Here is a 21,777-nt window from a genome sequence, read left to right as displayed (position 1 = left end):
ATATCGTATTATTTGCCATCCTATCACAACACATTTTGTGCTCTGATGGCTACATTTCTTTGTCATTTGGAAACTCTATTTTGTGTTTGGGGCTTGCCTATCTTTATTTTGTTTTCTTATTTATTTATTTATTTATTTATTTAAATCCTGCTGGGGACATGAGGAAAGTTTGACCTTGCTGGGAATGCCTTAGTTGTCTTCCACAGGGAGAAAGCTAACCCCAGCTGCCTTCAGCTGAGCAGCCAATAATCTGCAGGTGGAAGGGGGTTAAAAGACATTCATGTGCCCTGACTCATGGTGCCCAGCTGCTACGGTCAGGCAGATTGCTTGGCCACTACCAAGGCTGTGAAGAGGCCAAGTGAAAACAGACCCATGAAAAAAGCCTCAACAAATGAGGTTAGGGCAGGCTCTCCTGATACCCATGCAGGCCCTTCACCTTGTACCAAAATGTTTCCGTGCTGTGTACATCTATGGGGTAGGGTATGGGGTCAGGTTCCCTACTTGGCTGGGGTGAGGGGAGAGGAGGAGACAGCAAACATGTTCGGATGGATGATTTGAAGAGTTAATTCTAGAATGGTAGCATGCCAATAAACCGAGCAGCTGGTTAAAGGCTGACTTTAAAGGGTTCATCGGATCACATCCCAGACTATAAATCTCACTAAAATGCTTTACAGGGCTTTTTATGAGTTCTATTGTCTCTCTTTCTGCACACACGGTAGGGACGCAGCTTTTGTTCTGTCCAGCGAGCAGTGGCAGTGGATGGGAACAGCAGAACAGTCCAGCTCTGAATATTGCTGGTGTGGGACAACAGCCTTTTGACATGGCATAGTTCAGCATTTTATTGTTGAGATTTCTTCTTTTGTAACAGCTGGTCACGTTGGTGGTGAGAGCAATGCTGCTTGTAGAGCAGAAAAAAGCAATCCTTACATGCTAGGCAAGTTTCAAATATCTGAGTTTTCCCACATTCTCTGGACTTCAGAGGCTGGCTGTGATTTCCCTCCCCTCAGATGGTCACATTTCTCACTCTGTGAATGAGATATTGTTTTTATTACCTTCATTTAGTTACTAAGGAGAGTATGACTGTTGTGGGGTTTCTGGGGTTTTGGGGTTTTTTTGGTTTTTTTCTTTTTCTGTCCTTTATCTGTCTTTTGCCTAGTTGTAGTTTGACATTACTACTACATGGAAGTACAGATGTTGTGTGAGCCTGAAAATAAAAGATTGTTGATTATTTTCTAGTCCCGTTGTGTCCCAAGAGCATTTCCATAAATGAAGAGAAACTCAAACCCACTCACTTTTCTCAGTCCTTCAACACAAAAACCCCTTATCTGTCTGTCCAGGAGCCTTAGCCAGCTGTTGCACTACATTCCAGTAGTGATGGTGTAAGTACAGTTTTTAATGTATTGTACAAAGAAGGAAGTGTATCGTGCTGGGTGTGGGCTTATTGTCATTCACATACAGCTAAATCTCAGTTAGCAGGGGTAATGAGAAGATGGTTTGGATCAAACTTGAAGATGGGTAGCAGAACAGGTATAACCTGAGTGGTAAAGATCTGTTAGTGCAGTCATGTCCATACTTTCCCTGACTGAACACCAGTGTGTACAGGTGTAGCGGAAGGAGCCATTCTTGCTCCTGAAGCTCGACGAGCTGCTGGTCTCTTCCAGGACTCCAGCCACCACACAGCGCTTCCAGGGTAGAAGTGTAGCGGGAAGAGCCTTTCTTGTTCCAGAGGCTCGACGAGCTGCTGACCTCTCCATGCCTCACACCAGAGTGAGCTAAGCTTCCTCTGTGGGTGTGTGTCCCACCTTTATTGGCCCCCTGGTCTTGCTCATGCCCAATAGGGGCCTGTCCTAATCAGGCACAGGTGGACTCACACCCACTCACTGGCAATTCGAGGCACCTGGTTTAACTTGTCTCTCTACATACAGGCAGCTTTAGGCAGCAGTGGGCACCGTGGGTCTCCTGTCTGTGGTCAGTGCATGGTGCTGGCAGCTTTGTGGAGCTCTCCTGACATTGATAGTGGTTTGATCCCTGCCTACATTAGCCCTGGTCAGATAGTCTGAAGATGCTTAAGAGCTTGTTATTTTCCAACTATGGAATAGGTTTGTCTGTGCAAAACTGGCAGATATTTCCAGTAGCAATTCATGTGGCATGCACAATCTGTTTTTTTTTCTCCACTGCTGACTGAGGAGCAGAGCAGGCAGTCAAGACCCCAGCAGAGCCACAGGTATCTCTATATTTTTTGTGTCATATCTCTGAAGTGACCCTGTTGAGACCAGAGCTCTTCATGGTGCCATGCTCACACCTTGTTGGCCTCCAGTGAAGGGATTAAAGGGCAACCCTGGGAGCTGCAGATCCTGGTGCTCCTCAGACATTATCAAAGGTGGAAGCTGGAGCTGAATTTCAGGGATGCAGGTGCTTCATTCTCCTAGCTGCTGCAGGGTGGAGTATGTCCAAAAGCTCGGTTTGCCCCCATCAGCAAGTGTCCTGAGAGGCTCTGGTTCTCCAGCTGTATCCTCCTTGTGCTGTTTGGCATAAGGGATTAATTCACTGTCAATGCCGTGAGGTCATGATTTGAATTAATTTATTTCACATTGAACTCATTAAATGCTCTGTCATGCGTATTTTTGACCATCAGTGAAGATATTCTGTGATGTGGCTGCCAAAGATGTGTTAGCAGACATTGAGTAGCATGTAGCAGGGTACAAAGGGATGAACAGGGAGACCCTTGCCAGCTCCTAACTTCCACTGAGTTTCCACTGTAGGCTTCACTGCTCATTTGAGGGTGAAATTCAGGAGCTGGCACACAAATCTGCAGGGGTGGTTGACCTCTCTTGGAGGTGTCACCAATGATAAAGAGCAAGTGTCCAACTACAGTTTTAATTTCCATAGGTTTAAGATCTCCATTTCTAATCCTGTGTGAGGGGGCTGGTAAAAGTACTAAGAAATTAGAACACAGTTAAATTATTCAGTTGGTAAATCTAATAGGGATTTAAAGCCTGCCTGCCCTTCATTGTGTTTGAGTAATGATGATTAAATACAAGTTTAAACTCCCAGGTTTGGAATTGTATCCGGGCTGCTACTTCAAGCCTCTTGCCCTGGGTTTTAGCTTCTAGTCTGGTTCCAGTACATGAGGATTAATATATGTATATTGGCAAGCCTATATAGACCTTTAAACATGGTAGATGTGAATTGCTGGTGTGTTCTATTAACAGCTGTATTTCATAGCTATGTGTAGAGACCTTGATTTTTAGATAAAATGTAGTAAACTGGAGGAGGTAACAAGCTTTTCTGTGCAGCTAATAGTTTTTGTGAGCTGGAAAGTTTATTGTCGGAGCTGTTGGGTGAGCCTGCTTAGGCCCTAATTCTGCCTTGCTGTCTGAAGAACTGACTTGGGAGGGTACAAAAGAAAAATAAGAATATATGAATTAAGTTGAAACACACAATTGAAGTGGTACAGAATTTATCAATAAATTTGGTGTGATAGCTGTTTTTTCTTTTTAAGAGCTAAACTATTAGGTAAGTCAGCTGACTGTTGCTTTGCTGAAGGCAAGTCTCTCTAGGTGGTAGATTTGTTCTCAGTCCCTTTAGGCTGTCTTTTTTATTTCTCAGGTAGTGAAAATAATCCCTCTTGCAAACTGAATTTGCCTGTGGCGACTTTTCTAAGGCATTGGCTTTGAGCATGGTCCAAAGCTAATTTAATCAAAGAGTATCGATCAGATTGTTGGCTTCATGCTTTGGTTTTGCGTTCTCCTCGCTTGAACAAGGAGCTGCCTTGCTCTCCCAGTGTCTGCTTGTATTTAGGAGAAACAGAGAAAGAACTTGTTCTTCTCTCCTTTCTTCCCTTGCAAAAATGTGCAACTGTGGAGGGGTTGAGAGAAAAAAGTTAGGAGAGGAAGGACAACCTCCAAACTAGAAGATATGTTGAGATTTTCAAGAGGCAGGAATATCTGGAGAGCTGACAAAAATCTTCCTCTGTTGTTTGCCAGCAAATTTCTATAGGGGTCATGCCAAAAACTTCCCTAGAGTGAGGGGCTTTAGTGTAGAAACACTATAAGGAGGGCTTTGTGATGACAGTGCTGCCGCTTGTCCCCTTGTGCCTTCTGGTAGCACAGGCAGCTTAGACCAGCTCTGCTTTCGAGGACATGTAGTATCTTGCATTTAAAAAATGCAGTAACTGCATTAACAGGGCAATTCTGCTTGCTCAAATGAAATGGGAGTTTGAAAACAACATAATGAGACAACAAATCTGGTGCTGGCTCTGTCCCATAGAGGTGATGAAAGACTTTATGCTTTATTGCATGGAGTATACACATAATATATGTAAAGGATAGGTGGAAAAGTCCAGTAGGACTTGAATCAATCTTTTGGAGTTTGATATCTATCCTGTTACTTTTATTAATATCTAAATCATTGTCCTGCATTCAGTGCTAAGTCTTACATCCTCTTGTATCTTAGATTTAACAAGTGTTCTGGTAAGCATCTCCAGGCCCCAGACTTGGACTTGGCACCCAAACTGATAGGTAACCAAAACCACTCCCCTAGCACATGGCAGAATTTTGTCCCTTAATACTACATAGGATTTGTTTCTAAACCATGTTACATATATGTGGATGCTGTAGTATCTCAGTCATATTCATGACTTCCTCCTGGCATGATGCATAAAACATATGGTGCTTGTATGGCATCTCTATGACGAGAGTTTATACTTTGTAAGTGTGTATGGTTCTTTATTTGGTAGATGTGAGGGCAAATATCCCAGCCAAAGAGAAATTGTTCATGGGAGCGTAAGTGCTACCATATTTCAGAGTAAAGGCTGTGGCTAGCTAATTTTAAGGTCTTATGTTTTATAACAGATCAAGCTGTTAACAGCGCCTCAGCATCAAGATAGCACCAAATAAAAAGGCGTGGATCAACAGGTGCCCATCCTTTGGTTTGGGTGTTTTTCTGGTTTTTAATACTTCAGTCCTAATGCATAATGGTGCATGTGTGTGTGTGTGTGTGTGTGTGTGTTTGAGAGCGATTGTCATGGTAACAGGGCACATCGGCGATTAAGATGTATGTGGGTCTTTTATTTCTGGGGTGCATGTGGCTGCTGAAGTGTCTGTCGTTCTCAGGGGCAATTTGTTGAGATTATCTGCTGTGTGTGACTTCCGCGAGCACAGAAAATGGAGAACTTGCGTTTTCATGCTTTTCACCTTTGTAAATGCCAGCAAGTAAGACACACACAAATTGGCTTTATCATTGAAAACAAGGGCCTCTAGGTAGGGTTTTCAGGGGAAGTATTTATGTCTTTAAAAGTAGCTGTTATACTGAATTGCTTTAATTTTGGAGGCAATAAACCAAAAAACTCCATGCTGCTGAAGGATGATATTTAGCCAAAAGTGGAAGCAGGAAGCCCCTGGGGAGGTGAGGACAGTCTTGTACCTCCTAGTTAGTGGCATGTGTCCAGACAAAGACCCTTTGCTCTTCTTGGCAAAGCTTCCTGAAGGACTGTGAAGGAGCAGCTCTGGCTCTGAGCCATCACCACGCTTCGGGAAGGAAATCCTGGTCCTGTGAGACAGGTGGCAAAGAGCCCATATTTTTGGGGGGAGCATGAGGGGTTGTCAAGGTTTTGTTGCAGGAGATTTGGGTGGATTAGGACAGGCTTAGGGTTGCTGTAGGGTTGCAGTGGCTGTTTTGGGAAGGTTGAAAATAGCACTGCATTACAATGCCTGTGGCAGAGTTGCTTGGCATGTACATGTATAGCTAATATTTCTCTGGCATTGCATGTGGGCTGTCTAATGCCCTTCATTGTTGCTAGAGGAGCAGAAATGTCTTGACACAGGGATGTGATCCAGCCCCCAGTTTGTCCAACAAAGAAATTCTTGTTGCTAAACAAAAGGCTTTCTTCAGGAATATAGCAGTGCCCAGAGTCAGAATATATGCTTCTCTCCATGGGATGAGTCACTGTGCTGTTTTTTAATAGAGCCCCTCTGGATTTATGTTGCTGCTGCTCAGATTAAACTCTGATCCAGCATGTGAAATAAGATTCAGTATCTGCTCTGCTGCTGTCCTGCTACTTGCAGAGAGCTGCTGGTTAAAGTCTGCTTCTGGCTTTTTCTGTGCAGATAGCAGTTGCAAAACACATTATGGAGCATCCTCCTTTTGGTTATACTGACTGCCTGTGCATGTTGCTGCTTGTTGTTTTCAAGCAGGCATCCAATACCTGCTGTCTTGTTGGCTGTGTTTCATTTAACTAAATTCAGTCTTATGTGAGAACACGCTGACAAGTCCAATCAATACCTTCAGTGAAAGTTTAGCAAGGGGAGGGGAAGGAAATTACCTTTATGGCATGTTATAAGCTAATAATGAAGTAGTTGTTGGTGATTTGTAATGGGAATTTTTAGTTTCCCCTCTTCTGTTGGGACTTGCATCTTTTTTTTCTTGCCCAGTTCTGCTCTGAAATTCAAAAATGGGATTTGTAACACCCTTAGAGAAAGAGATGTCAGTTCCCTTGGGAAGGGAAGTGAGATGGAAGAGCTCCTGGAAGAACTTGGGTACTGTGGGTGGGGCAGGTGATGGAGAAGTAGGAGGAGGAGGAGAAGGAGGAGAAGGAGAAGGAGAAAGAGGAGGAGGAGGAGGAAGAGGAGGAGAAGGAGAAGGAGAAGGAGAAGGAGAAGGAGAAGGAGAAGGAGAAGGAGAAGGAGAAGGAGAAGGAGAAGGAGAAGGAGAAGGAGGAGGACGAGGAGGAGAAGGAGAAGGAGAAGGAGAAGGAGAAGGAGAAGGAGAAGGAGAAGGAGAAGGAGAAGGAGAAGGAGAAGGAGAAGGAGAAGAAAGAGGAGGAGGAGAGGAAGCGGGTTTGGAGGGAGCAGGATCAGTGCTGAGCCCTTGGATGCCTACCTGCTGGTTGTTGCTGTAAGTAAACCTGTACATGGAGCAGATGAAAAGAAGTCAAAAGAGGAAAGGAAATTTCTTTTCCTGTGATGATGTTGCCTTTGAATATTTTTAAATTTTTTTTTTAAGTAGCAAAGGCTTATCTACCAAATAAACCTGCTCTGTTAGAAGTAGGGATGGGCAGAAACTCTCAGAATTAAAATCTGTGAGCCTTGCAAGTCTGCTTGTCTGAGCTTTGCATATCTTGTGGGGGTTTGTAAACTTTGTTGTGCTTGACAGCCTATCTGCATCTAAGAGGGAAGGCTTGCCTCTGGCTCATGTGTCCTTTGCACTAAATTAAGCAACCTTCCCCCCGGCCTTTACTGTAAAAGTTGATCTGGAGCAGCTGTACTGCTAGGTGGTAGTACAGTAACTATTTTTTTTACCATCTTTATTTTTTATATGCCTCTTTTGTGTTTGTTTTCAGTGTCTTGTGTGACTGTCTTCCATCCCCTCACCCTGTCTCTGCTGAATATTCAAACTCTTGATTTGCACACGGGCTAGAAATTACTACTGCTTTGAACTTACAAATGAAGTAAGTGAATTCCCACATCCACTGCAGGAAAGGAGAATACTGAGCTTGAGATATAAATTGAAGCCTATAGGAAAATCCATTCGATGAAGTTTGTGAAGTTTGTGCTAATTCTATATTTTTGTTAGTAAAGCGTCAGCTCTTTTATTGTCAGGAGTATTGCATGTAAGCTCCGTATTTTAATAGTAAATCAGTATGGCTAATTAGTCTGAAGGCTCTTTGAAGAAGCTGATGTACTAAGTAAGCTCTTATTTTTCAAAGCAACTAAAGGCACTCTTAATTTGCAGAGCAGCTAGTTGTAAAGCTGCCTTCATTTTGCATGCTAGGAGCCAGTGTGAAGCCCAAACATGCTTGCAGCCGAGTTTATTCCAATGCTGTCTGCTAGAATTGGTGTTAGTGTGCTCGAGGGAGGTTTCTGGGTCTTTGGCACAGTAGCACAGCATAAATTTGTGCCACTGGGCTTGATGTGTCCAGGAGGAGGATGTCATGTAATGAATGCTCCTGCACCATTGAAATCAGTGTCAGTATTATCAATCTCTTCACTGTTTGCAAGCAGCTTCAATCCAATAACGAACAGCAGCTTCGAGTTTCTAACCAGATGACATAGCTAATCCTGAAGTGTGTATAAAGCAGCCATAGTTATTAGGAGATTTGTGGATTTGAAAGTTCGGATTCCCTTAGTGCAGTTGGTTAATGGCAAGGATTTGCAGTAAGTGAATAATAGATGAAAGTCATCAAAAGGCTTACAGGGGATTTCTTGTGACGTGGTGCTGGTCTGTCTCCTGCCAAGGCTGGAGATTTCTGAGAGGATCCTAAAAAAAAAAAAAAAAAAAAAAAAGGAGGACAATGGTTCTGTATTTTGTGTTGCTCCAGGAAAGGGAGTTGATAGTGTGACGTATTGGCTGCTACAGCCACAGTGCAGAGCAGTGTGTCCTCAATTCCCCTGGCTCTGTCTTTCTGGTGCCCTGGCAGTGCCCTGGCAGCAAGGAGATGTTTTACAGCCCCAGGGGGTGGCAGGCAGAAAGGATGAGGGTGCCCATGGCCATCTTCTCATCTGCACCCTGCAAGGCGAGCAGGGCTCCTGCAGCTCCTCCTCACCATCCAGCACACCTTGCCAAGGCACACCCTCTGCTTTGCCTCTGGGAGTGTTCTAACCTGCTGTATTGCTCTGAGCCAGCACAGAACCAATTTTCTTTTTCTAGTGGTTTTGCTTTTCAGTGAAATCTCTTCTAAGTAGCTCTGCTTTTTTGAAATTAGCAGTGTGTTCTTTAGTGCTGACTGAAAAGGACTGATAATTACTGCTAGGACTGATAACTGTTCATCACTGGAGAATGGCATGCAGAACCAAGGTTACCACTTGGTTCTGCTGAATGTTCTGCTAAATTCTTCTAAATTACTCAGCTTCTTGTGTTCCTGGAAAAAAGGGGTGAAAAGGGGTCACACCTGCAGCCCTCCCACGAGTGGTTTTGAATATATTTGTACTTACTTCATTATATTATTTTTCATCATTGTTGTTTTCATTAAAGCTGTGTAGTTTAGTTTCCAACCCACATGTCTATCTCCGTTATTCTCTTTTCTTTCCTAAGAAGGGAGAGGGGTTAATAGCGAGCATCTGTCATTTGTTTAATTGCCAGCCCAGCATTAAACCTTGATACCTGCAGAGGCTTGAGGCTGCCAGCCCCAGGGGCCATGGCACCAAATGTTTCTGCAAGCCAAAGCAGCAACCTCAAGGGACTCTGTAATTTCTGGTGATGGGGTGGGATCCTGTCTCCAACAAGGCCCTCATGTGGGACATGTCCTACCCTTGGCAGTAGGGAGCCTCAATATTTATGCCTGGGGGCCTTCTCAAATGAGCAGCATATGATAATGTGGTGTTAAGAGATTCAGTCCTGACCAATCGCTGGGCTGAACTACACATGGTCACTTTTGAGTGGCAGCATCAATCCCTGCTCAGAAGATGGCTCAGGGCTGCAGAAAACTCCTTTCTCAGCTTGTGGGGAAGATAAATCAATTTCAAAGCCTCACTGTTGTCATGTTGTGATGGTGCTGCAAGGGGTTCCAGGGGCATGCTTAGTCAGAAACACTGTGGAATGGTATCTCAGAGCAGGATGGGGTTGAGCTTGCAACCTCCATTCATTTTTTAATTGGATAAGTTGAATCTGTTTTTTTCCAGTACTGTCATGTCCCGTGATGGATTGCATATGTGTTACATGTGACAAAACTGAGTGAAGTTGCAACTTGGGGCAAACCCTGGTGTGTTTTAGTTGCAGCAGCAGCTTGTGGGGGGCTGATTTGCTGCTTGCAAAAGCCAGTTGGTTATGTGAATAGATGCAGAAGGCAGAGTCCCATCCACTCTTCTGACTTTAAATAACATTTGCTCTTAGGGCTACTGTTGGGTACTGTCCCATCCAAGGCAGTTTCTGGGGTTGCAGCCCCAATCATAGCCAGCCAAAGAGATTCCCATGTATTTGTAGCTGGTGGAGTGGTTAAAGCAGGCTGCAAAATCTGTGTTAAATCCAGAAAGCTCATTGTGTGCAAAGAGTTGGTTGGGAATCTGAAATCATCTGCAAGCAGTAATCCACTGGCCCTCAGGAAGAGGGCATGTGTGTCTTGTTTGTGTTGTAAAACCAAGTGAAAGTTAGGAAATGTTTATGGCCTCTGCTGTTTGTGTTCATTAGTTCTTCTCCCTTTTGGCCTTGTCCAAACTCACTGTGGTGAAAGCAGAAAGTGAGGGTGAAATTAGAAGCTGGTTTGTAATGTGAGCATCCAAGGAAAGAGGCAATGTACTACAGACAGGCACATATATATCAGGCATTACCCAGCTCCTCCCCTTGCAAACTGTTTTGTTGCAGTCATGACTGTACTTTTTAAATTTACTTGAGTGAAGGGGTTTGGGAGCATGCATTGTTGGTGGAGGTGTCGTCCTGGGGGTGGCTGTCACCCTGGCAGGGATGACTTTCTTTCGCTCAGGTTGGTACCACCCACAGTAAGCTGGTAGTTGCTCTTGTTTGCTGGTCATCTGCCTCTGCCTGGGAATTCTGAGCATCCATGAGTGAAGTGCTTGAATTCAAAGCAATGTACTTGCCTGGGCAAAAATAATCCCAGACCAGTCACTGAGGAGTTTGGATGGGAAATGTTTGTGCTCACAGGTAATTGTAAAAGTGAGTGAGAATCAGCATGGCTCGCTTGTTTTAGAGAGGGTGAGTCCTTTTTTCTGGCCAAATGTCAGGAATATCAATGATGTATTTAGGCAGTGGGAGAGGAAGGGTTTGGTGTGACTGACGGAAACTGTTGAGCAAGAGAGACGGTGCTTTGTGCGAGGTTATTATAGAAACCTGTCACAGCTTGCAGAGGAAGCACAGTTCAGCAAGCCCATAGTCAGAGCAGAAAGCAGTTCATCCCTGGGATTTACTGTATGTGCAGCCTGTCGTCACGGCCAAGAACAAAGCAGTGATGTTAAATAGCTAAATAAACCTCCTGGCCCTGCAGGCAAAGGTCCTCAAAAGAGAACTGTCCTCTGTGAGAGTGTCTGCAAGTGAAATGCAGCACTGCAGGCAGGCTGGAGGGGCTGTGCCTGGGGGCCAGGTTGACATATTCTCCTACAGTCCACGACCACAGTGTGGAGCATGTTGAGGACCTCGCCACCAGGAACATGCTCATGGAAAATTCAGTCTTTTTCCCTTCTTCCTCAGGCCTCTTGCAGCCCAAAGTCTGTCCTAAAGTCACAAAAAGTAATGTACATGGGCGGGGATTGTGTGTACCAGTGTAGGCTTTTTTTCCCTGTCTTAAGGATTTATACTGTTATCAGATCACACTTGCAGACTTTTCCCCTGCTCCCACAGAGGGTTAGGGTTTCGTTTTTGCCATTAATAGAGAGCCAGATTTCTCATCTTAAATATGTGTTTCTGGCTTTGTTAGCCTCATGGCCAAATCGCAAGATCTGAGGATGCTGAATGACAGGCGTTGCTCCCCTTTGGTAAGGAAGGAACAGCTGATGAAGTAGCTACCATTTTTTCAGTATTATGAAGAATCCCAGAAAATAGTCAAAACCACGCTGTCTTTTGAAGGCAAATAGCCTGCTAAAATTGGCCTCCTCAAGTAAATCTAAGAGTTGTGAATGTGTTCCTTCCCTATCTGCCTGCAAGCAGTTGCAGGGTTATTTGAAGCCTGGTCACTCTCTGTTAATAGACCTCCTCTCAGGAGCTCAAGTAAGCTTGCAAAAGCATTGAAAATAAGTCTCTTCTAACTGCTTCCTGTTGTAAAATGCACTTGAGTAAACTTTCTGGCCCTCGTTGCCATTACTTGAATACATCCAAAACCTTCACTTGCAGTGGAAAGAGGTACTTCGGGAATTATAACTTACGCTGAAACCTAAAGAGTGTGGTTTGCCAAAACACTTCTGCCTTTTGCTTCCCTTGGGCCAGTGATGTGACTGCAGATGACAGTAAGACTTTCAATTCTTTAAGTACAAACCATTTCTCTAAGCTTAAATCTACTGCTGGCTGTCACTGCTGCCTGGTGTGATTGGAAACCAGAGGCAGAATTAGATATGAGTTTTGCAGGGGGGAAGAGGGAAGGATGTGAGTTTAGAAGTTGTTTTAGAGAGATGATACTAAAATAGCCTGGATGAAGGCTGGAGGGCCCTGTGTCAAAAACGCTGACATGATTCAAAAACTTTTTATTGAGAGAGATGCAAGTAAAGCAGCGTGCTGCAGCACGCTGGGCGGCCGGAGGGGCCGCAGCCCCACCACCGGCTCGCACCTTCAATAAGGTGAAGCCGGCCCTTTATACTTTTCACAAAGCCCTTCCCCTCAGTCTCCCATCAGTTCATCATTGGTTCCCAAACCGCGGGCTCTCCCAGCACTGGTTCGTGCTTCTCGGGCTTCTCTCTGTTGTCGATGGGAACGGTTTCACATTTCGCGGGCTTCGCTCTGCTGCTGAGGGGAATGGTTTCATGTTACGTCCGTTTCGCGGGCCCCTGCAGTCGGCCACTCCTCCTGTTTGTCTGGCTTTTGTTCCTTAAACATACACTTACAAATACACCCCAAAACAACAGGACACAACAAACTGTCTCAACAAACTGACCAAACAAACACTACCAAACTGAAAGATACACTCAACAAAACAATAACCTACAATTTTAAACCCTTATTTTTCACACCCTGGAAATAGGGTGGCAAGGTGTGAAACACAGTGACAGGTTTGTGGAGTCAAGGTGAAGTGGGAGAAGCATTACACACTGTACATACTTTGTAAATGGGTCATACGTGGATAGCTTTTGACCTCTTCCTTGATTCTTATGTGAGGAATGTGTGCTCTCCAGTTGGGTGATTGGTTTCATGTTTTGCAAAAGTGAATTTATTTGGGATTACCATTATGGAGTGAGTCTCACACCTCAGGAGGAACAGTGCAGAGAAGTAAAATCACTGCTGTGCAGGACTGAAGATTTTCAAAGAAGTAGAGCTCAGTGAAGATCAGTTTGCAATAAAGTAACATTTTCATTTTGACTTGTTCTCACTGGTGCCTCTTCAATCACATTCCTGAGATTCGTTGTCTAATTCAAAAGTCTTGTTTTTTAAAAAAGCTAGTCATCTCCACTCACGATGACATGTTGCAGCTCTGCAATTAACAGCAGCTTTTTAACTTACACTGGATGGCAAAAAGTAAACTGGAATTTGTTTGTATTCCAGTGTGTGTGCTGGGCATGCTCTACAAGCAAGTCTTGTCTGATTGGGTCCTTGCACTTCTTCTGAAGCAGAAAATTATGCATAGACCTCGTAGTCTTTGCAGACTTTCTTCTGTTGAACACACTGTAGAATACTTATGAGGGGCATGAGGCAATTTACCCCATGTTTGTGTTAGGCAGTATTATACCCCAAAGGAGAGGTGATATGCAGGATGAAACTTATAAAGGAGAGGTAGTCAGTAGGATGTGGACTTGGCAGTGTTAAAAATTGGACATGATGACCTTAAATGTGTTCTCCAAACAAAATTCTGCCATTCTAAACTGCTGAGACCTGACTGCTGTAAGGCTTTTTTGGGGTTACTTTGTATTCACTTTAGTGAGGTCCAGTGGAGCAGAAGCTCATGAACGTTCATCTGGAGCACAGTCAAGTCAAGGCATTTTGGAAAATGTGATAAAGATGGAACAAGGGGAAAAATTCTTGTTGTCAGTGGTAGCATTTCCGTCAAGAGGTGGATTTAGAGAGATGACTGCACCCTTACACCTCTGTGTTGCAGCTGCATTACCAAGAGGCATGAAGCAACCAAATATGCCTGTGGGGAGGGCATGTCCACCTCTGAGCTCCAGGAGGATGGTGAATTGGGAAAAGCACAGAGGAGGTGCAAAACTCTCCGTGAGTCCTCAAGAAGAAAGCAGTTACATAGAGAGTAACTGTGAATGAGGAGCAGCTGCACAGGACACCAGACAAAAAGCTTGTGCTTGAATCGCCTGGAGATTCAAGAGCATGAGTGTCTGCAGAAGGGCAGGAAATTATTGAGGTGGATTTGAACAGCAGTAACATGAGTAAGATAAAGGAGTAACTGCAGGTGCTGCTGCTCTGTTTTAACTTGGTAATTTTGTCCTGTTACAGCAAAGGTGGAAAGCTAGTACTTAGTTTTTCTAAACTGATAACCGGTCATTTTAAATTACTCAGTTTTCTCATAAATGGAAATGGTGTTTTATGAAGAAGGCATTGTATCCAGCTGTCTGTTTGCAGCACAGTTATGATCTAACAAATTGGAAAATTCATTGCCACAGTGGCTGGCTGGATTAGACCACTTCTCTTTGTACACTGTCTTTAAACAAGTAACAAATAGAATTTGTCTCCTTCACACCCAACCATCTGTCTCAAGGACAGAAACCCAAAAAGTACCATTTGCCTGTCTCTCAGGACTTTTTGGATGCAGTTGTGGGAGTTGTATGTTTAGTAGGATCAGGTCCTTTGTAAAGCTTGAGTCCAAAATCTCAGCAGCCTAAATGCAGTGTCACTCCTCTGTTCTGTCAGCACAGCCAATGAATCACCAAATCCCAAAGGATTTTCTGTTGTCCCTTGGGGCCAGATGACTGCGGTTGCATAATCTGCTAGGTTTAGGATGTCTGTCAGTGCTTGGGGGGTTCCCCTGGTGTGGAAAAGCTGTGCAGCTCCTCAACTTATCCTCCTCCGATGTTTGTGTTGAAAGGGGGAGTCTCAGTGTGGCCATTCATGTCCTGCATCCAAATGTTGGGTGTTTTGAAGATCCCTGATCAGCCTGTCTATCTCTCAAAGCTCTGCACAGGCTTCTGAGGCATCATCACAAACTGCAGGGCAGAAATGTTTTGGGTTTTCTTTGTGCTGCTCCACATAATTGCAGTGATCTAGCCTGTCTTCTTTCCACATCCACAATGAGAATGTGACTGACCTGGGCTTTTTCTCTGCAGTGAAGATGCCTATCCTTTCAGTTGTAGAAACTGGAGGTATGCATACCATTCACCCAGAGCCAGCCAGGATCTCTGCCAGCTCTGTGTGCAACTCCCTTCCCTTGGGCCGTAACCCTCCAAGCCATTCTCAGGTGCTGCTGGCAAGAGAAGAAACATAGTCCCCTACCACCAACAACCCCTGCTTCTTCTGTCCCTGTCAGAGCACTGGGCTGGGTTTAAACTCCCCATCTGGAGTTCTGATTTTTTGAAAGTTTGCCTTGGCTGGGTAAATTTCAAGCTGAATTGGTTCCCTCATTGGGTTCATTTGTGCTGTTACCCGAATGAGTGTGCCAGGATATATCTCAGCAGGATATGGGGTGGGAGGAATGCTGTGATGTTGTTTGGTGTTTCCTAATCACAGATGTAAGGTGTTTGTGAAACTGTAATACTTAAAGCCAGTGGCTTCACCAGCTTAGACCTTGCAGCAACTCTGTGGGATAAGACATGTTGCTGGCCCTGTTTTTTTGTGGAAAGACTTGCCTGGGGTCCTGTGAGGGAGCTGTAGCACAGCAAGGGAAGAAGCTGAACATGAGCCAGCAGTGTGCCCAGGTGGCCAAGAAAGCCAATGGCATCCTGGCCTGTATCCGGAACAGCATTGCCAGCAGGTCCAAGGAAGTGATTCTGCCCCTGTACTCAGCCCTCGTGAGGCCACACCTGGAGTACTGTGTCCAGTTCTGGGCCCCCCAGTTCAGGAAGGATATCGAGGTCCTGGAGCAGGTCCAAAGGAGGGCAACCAGGCTGGTGAAGGGACTCGAGCATAGACCCTACGAGGAGAGGCTGAGAGAACTGGGGTTGTTCAGCCTAAAGAAGAGGCGGCTCAGGGGAGACCTCATCGCTCTCTACAACTACCTGAAAGGAGGGTGTAGCCAGGTGGGGGTTGGGCTCTTTTACCAAACGACTTTCAACAAGACAAGAGGGCATGGACTTAAGTTGTGCCAGGGGAAGTTTAGGTTAGATATTAGAAAGAATTTCTTTACGGAAAGAGTGATCCGTCATTGGAATGGGCTGCCCACTGAAGTGGTGGATTCTCCGTCCCTGGAGATATTTAAAAAAAGACTGGATGTGGCACTCAGTGCCATGGTCTAGCAACCGCAACGGTGGTTCAAGGGTTGGACTCGATGATCTCTGAGGTCCCTTCCAACCCAGCCAATTCTATGATTCTATGATTCTATGAATTCAATTCTCCCAAATCCAAAACCACATCATTGCAGTGATACCAGGTAGAGTCAGGTGTCTCACCGGGCTTTAGTCATAGTCCTGTGTCGCAAGGCTGAGCTGAATCTCATCTGCCACCAAAAGCTGCAAGCAGAGTTGATCCACAAAATCATTCTCCCTCTGTTCCTTTTCACCATTCCTGAGAGTTCAGGATTTCATGGGGGCAAAGAGGTCTTGCTGAGGATCTGCTCTCAGCCTTGCCAGAGGTGTTTTTGCCCAGGGGTTCTTGCAGACTTTAGCACTGAAGCATTTGTTGCTGTTGGTCATAAATGCTTGGTGGCAGTTTCATCAGTTTCTCTGATGAAAAGTGAGCATGAGACTTTGCCCCATCTGTTTGCTGCTAGCAGTACTTCTCTAAAATGTTGGTGTGAAAAATACCAAATAGATGAAAAAAAAATGGATTCAGAGTTTTGTTCTCCAGAAAGCCGCTGCTTTAGCTGTTCTGAGTAAAACACAGTATGGTGTGGAGAAACACAGCCTCTGTGAGACTTGGGGAAGTGCTTCTTAACTCTGGCAACAAGCTGAGGGTTGCTCAGGCTCAAAAGGGAGATGGCAAGCCTCTTATGTACCCAGGTCTGTTGGAATGCCCTCCCTGAGTGTTGCTAGCCTCTCAGCTCCATGACTGACTTTTCCTTTGCCCTTTCTGCCTTTCCTCCTGTTTACAAAGGCAGGCAGAGAACACAGTGTCCCTTGCATGTACCATTGCCTGCAGAGCCCGGGGCAGGAAAGGGCTTGTCGGTGACAAGATGCTGGATCAAGCTCGTTCCTGGTGTGCTGTAGTTCTGTGCCCACAAGAGTATGTTGATGTAGCAGATGGGTTTATCAGCACTGTTGCTTTTTGCTGGCGTAAATTGTGGTTGGAGTGCTTAGTCCTCTGGGAAGGAGGAGGTGGCAATGGGGTTTCCCTGTAGCCCAAAGGTGAAAGGTGAAACCTCTCTGAGCTTGGTTGCAGAAAGGTTTGCCCAAAACTTTATAGCTTGGTGCTTTTCTTTGTTGGCATATATTAAGGCAGACTTGACTCCTGTCCCAAGACAGGGCAATCTGAAAAGTTTTCCCTGTGCTTGACAAAATCAGTCCTTGGTGGGCTGGTTGTTCTGGCATGGAGAGGGCAGGCAGCAGAGTGAAGGTTTCATGAGGAGCCATGTTCCCTTCCATCAGTCACTGTTAGTCATCTGTTTGCCCTGCCTTACCTGAAAAGCAAGTTAGCTCATTTGCCAGTGTCATGGAGAGATGGTTTGTTTAGTTTAGCTTTTAAATCCCCCTTGGGGCTGGAGGTTTCAATTCTGCAAGGATCTACACTGCCCTTCATCTTTCTAGCTTAAACAAGACTGAGTTTCAAGATGTTTTACCATGCCAGTCTTTCAGAGAAGAGCATAAAAAATAGTGGTCTGTCTGTCTGCTAAGGTTGTTACAGGTCCCAGAGGGGCCAGGCAGAGGCTCTGAATGTGGTCATCTCAGCTCTCCTCCATGCCCTGATGAGCTGCAGGATGGTCTGGCTGGCGAGATGTCACTGATGCTCCGTGTGTATCATTCCCAAGCACTTTCCAATGTAGCAGGATGAAAAGTTATGGAAAAATGCTGAATAGTATTATTAGTGTAAAATAAACATACTTCTTCAATATTTCTGATCCTAAAGTGGATCCAGATGCTTTCTTATGGATGCTGGGTCTGCTTTCATTTTTCTGTAGCTCAGTGTGGCCGTCTGCATTTGTCCAAGTGAGATGGGATGTGGCAGAGAGCTTGTCACAACACGCTCTTCTCAAGTCTGTAAACCTTTAGATTTATACATATACACACAAATGAATATATACATGTATATAAACCTGACTTGCTTACTCTAAGACACCATTTCTAAGTCTGACACTTCACACGTGTGCCAAGGTATTTGGAATAAACTCAGTGAGTTTATCAGTTTTTATCATCACAGCAATCAGTTCAGCTGTGTAGGGGAGAAATGGGATTTGGCTGCATAACTCTAAAAATAGTCTGCAAAGGAACTGAACGTGTCCGCATCTTCATGGCTCTGACACTGAGTATAAAATGCCTCTTGATACCAGCCACCAGTTGAGTTTTCTAACTTGTGGCTGAGATTTGCAAGAAGTAACTTTCCAGCTCTGTTTCCAGCGAATTTCCCTGTTTTCAAGGATTAACATTTTCATGGTTTCTCTCCTACAGAGAAGAACAAGTCTTCCCCACTGCTTAAGGGTGGTGTCTTATATGGGCTGGGGTTCTACCAGAGCTGGTGCCAGGGTTAGATCAAAGCAGCAGGAGCAGCTGGGTGGTCCTTTCTTCTGAGCACGCCAGTGGGAAACGTTTCCAAGACAATGTTTCAGGGATGTTTTAGACCTTGGTTGGGGAGATGATGCTGCAGCATCTGAGGGGACTTGCTGCAGTGCTGATGAGAATTTACACTACTTTGCAAAGACTGGCAAATACAGAAACTCTGGATGGATGTTTTTCTGGCAAAATGTTTTGTTTCAGTAACTTAACACTAATAGATGTATGAGGAGCTGGTAAAATGTCTTGCATTCTTAAAATCAGTGATAACAGGATTTGTTACCTGTCATCATTCACTAAGTGGATGAGATCTAGGGTTTTCATCAAATACAACTGCAATTCCCTGCAAACCAAAATGGGGACTAGTAAGTTTTATACTCTTCATTTTTGATAAATTAGGATCAATCAGAGCTCTATTAGGGATATTTTTGCTCCATGCACCTTCTGCATCTAAGCTGCGTTCAAAATAAGTGAAAACTTGGAGGCTGGAGCTGAGACCACACATCTTTGACAAGAGCTACATATGTTCATCAGTTCTGATCCTGTCCTGCTTTAGAAAGTGTTGGTGTATTGATTGCTAAAATCTCTGTGAGTGCTCTACAAGGAGCAAATCTACTAAAACACTTGTCAGAATTGTGCACATTAAACCCCTTGAGAAGTGGGATTTTGGATCCTGTCTGTCTTTCACAATTTTCTGCAGCATAGAGGCTGTATAGTTGCATCTTCTTGAATCCACCCTGTTACTCCCCTCTGGAATGGTAGAAAGAAGTTTAAAATCTGAAGGTTGAGACTTGTTTGATACAAGTTTTCCTCTGTTTTGTCCTGTGTTGAGTGCTTTCTGTGCTTCCCTTGCATTTTCTGGCTTCTTACTTAAATAGGAAGAAACAGCAAAGAAAAATGAAGCCAGCTAAGCAGGCTGTAGTTAGCAGAACTTAGGTGTGGCTCAGGCCTGTCTTGAGAGGGCAATACAGGAAATGACTACAAATTCTTGATATATTAGTTTCCTGTCTTGTCATACAAGTTTGATTTTATACCACTGCTGGTTTTCCAGCACGAGATGCCTGGTCTTTTGTACAACACAAACTTTTAAGATGATGATAACTGCATCACAGTGACTGCATCACTGGTAGAAGCTGGATTTACCCTCTCTGGAAATATTTGACATCAACTGATGTACGCAGTTACTTGCTGCCATGCACAGGTAATTGTTCACTGACCCACAGAAGACATTTCTATTTTTTTTTAATAGAATCTTACTAAGTGCTTTGAACTGCCCTAAAGTACTCAAGAAGACATAAACCCATGAGTTGCTACAGGCTGCACACCTGGAACATGCAGGCCATCTCGACATACGGAGTAAATCATCACGGCTTCGCTGACTTCAGTGCAGCCACTTGCTGCAACCCTACTCCAGACTGTAGGGATGGTTGTCTGTGAACTGTGGATGGAAAAAACCCCTCAGTTGTTCTTCCTGTTTCATACCTTTACACTTTATGAACAGAATAAATGTGCCACAAGTGGAGGTGAAATGGTAAATTCTCTAAGCCTCTATAAAATTAGTTCACTGGGGCACGTGCTAAGTTCCCTCTCAATCTCCTTAGTTCCAAAATAAGGTAGTTGATTAATGCATGCACTTGGTTACTGACAATCAAAAATACATCAGCAATTAGTTCAGAGATAGAGATCAGTGTTTTTTAAAAAAACCCTCATATGTGCACCTGCAGAAGAACTGACTGCATAAAAACAGGGTGGGCAGCACCCATGTAAGCCACAGGTCTATGAGAAGAGGAGCTGCTTTTCTGTGTGCCTGGAGAAGCAGTGCTATGTGATGGATCAGAGTGCAGTAGTATTGCTGCAAGCAAAAGTCATGAATTTTAATTAACTTTACTGGCTGCCTTGAAATTTGAGTTGAAAGATAAATGTGAAAAACAGGCAGCCGATATTGTTTCTGGAACAAAACTGCCCCTTTTCTGTTGATTAAAAGAATTTTACTTTTAACTTGATAATAAAAAGTACTTCCATCTTAGTTCTGTAGGTTTTTTTTAGGCTAATGCTTTGGGTCCTGCCAACCACGAGTGTGCTCTGAGCCCAGTGTCACCTCGTGGCCACCCAGACATCTCACCTTGTCTGCAGAGACTTTTCGATCAGTGGGGATTGTCATCTGTCTTCTTTCAGCTGCTTTGAAAAAGATTATTTTTGGGCTTTATTTAAATACTCTTAATTAAAAAAAAAAAAATGGGGAAAAAAAAAAAAAAGTTGGTGCAAACTGCTGCTGAATGAACTGTCCTGAATTTGGAGTCCATTTCATTTTCATTGGGGAAATCTGGCATAGCCAACTTACTTGTCCTTCCCTTGTACTGCTCCAGGGCTGCTTTTAAGGTTATGTAGTTGCTGTATTGATTTAGGTATTGGTCTTCCTAATTAAATGTAAGTGATTTGAATGCCAATATTGTTCATGAGGGACGTCTAAGCTTTGGGAAGAGGTGGACTGAAGCTGTCAGTTCATGTCTGTGGACAGAAACACACACCCATGGTGTTATTTCCAGCCACTGCTGGGTTGGTCCAGATTGCTTTGAGTAATTGAGAGAGCTTTCCTTACTCCTCTGTGCAGAAATTTGCTTTGGGGGTTTTCATAGCCACTCTTTCTGTTTTGCCATTAACTCACCTATGGGTAGGAATAAGTCTGAAGGGTTATACTTAAGGCTAAGCAACTTCTAAGAAAGGGAAGGGGAAAATTAGCCTACAGGCATCAAGGAGGAAAAAAAACTGGTGGAAGACTCCTAAATCACCCCCCCTCCCTCAGCCACAAGTGCTTTGTTACTCTTTTAGGATCTTCTGTGGTTTAGCTCCACACCTAGTTTTCTCTTCTCTGATAGCTGTAGGTTAAGCAACTGCTTCATGTTAGAGAAGTATTCATTGCAGCTGCAGCAGAGGTTTGTTTGATGCTCAGGGATATTCTTGCTGCATTAACTAGTAAGAAATGCAACTTATTTGGGGACCTAAATTAGCGTGAAAGGGCACATACAAACCTGCTAAGTACAAATTCCAGCTTGTTTGTGCTCTCAGTTGGTTACACCCTTGGCTCAGAACCCAAATATTTCAAGAATTTGGGTTGAGGTATATCCTTTCCCAAAAGAGGCATGAAGTTAGATTCCCCTTTTGCATCAATGGGTGCAGTTTCTGTAAGGTCACCGAGTATTTGCTAGAAGCAGAGTATGTCCAGGGACTTTGGGAGGGGAGGTGATATTTTGCTCTGGTACAAGAACCTGGTGGCTATCTCTCGCACAGCTGAGATGACATAGCTCTTGATTTCCTTGGAATATAGTTGCTGTAAAGGAAACCCACCATTCCAGTGTCCTTTAATGAAAGCTGGGATGCCTTG

At 44.3% G+C, this 21,777-nt stretch overlaps 1 protein-coding gene across 2 annotated transcripts in view; it reads left to right on the top strand.

Annotated features, from left to right (window-relative positions):
• Positions 1 to 21,777, top strand: part of PDZD2 (PDZ domain containing 2) — a 135,246-nt gene that overhangs the window by 48,994 nt on the left and 64,475 nt on the right. The window lies entirely within an intron of this gene.

The sequence above is a fragment of the Calypte anna genome, chromosome Z, assembly GCF_003957555.1.
Source record: "Calypte anna isolate BGI_N300 chromosome Z, bCalAnn1_v1.p, whole genome shotgun sequence".
Taxonomy (NCBI): Eukaryota; Metazoa; Chordata; class Aves; order Apodiformes; family Trochilidae; genus Calypte; species Calypte anna.
The sequence above is the reverse complement of the archived record's forward strand: the minus strand, read 5'-3'. Positions and strand labels throughout refer to the sequence as shown.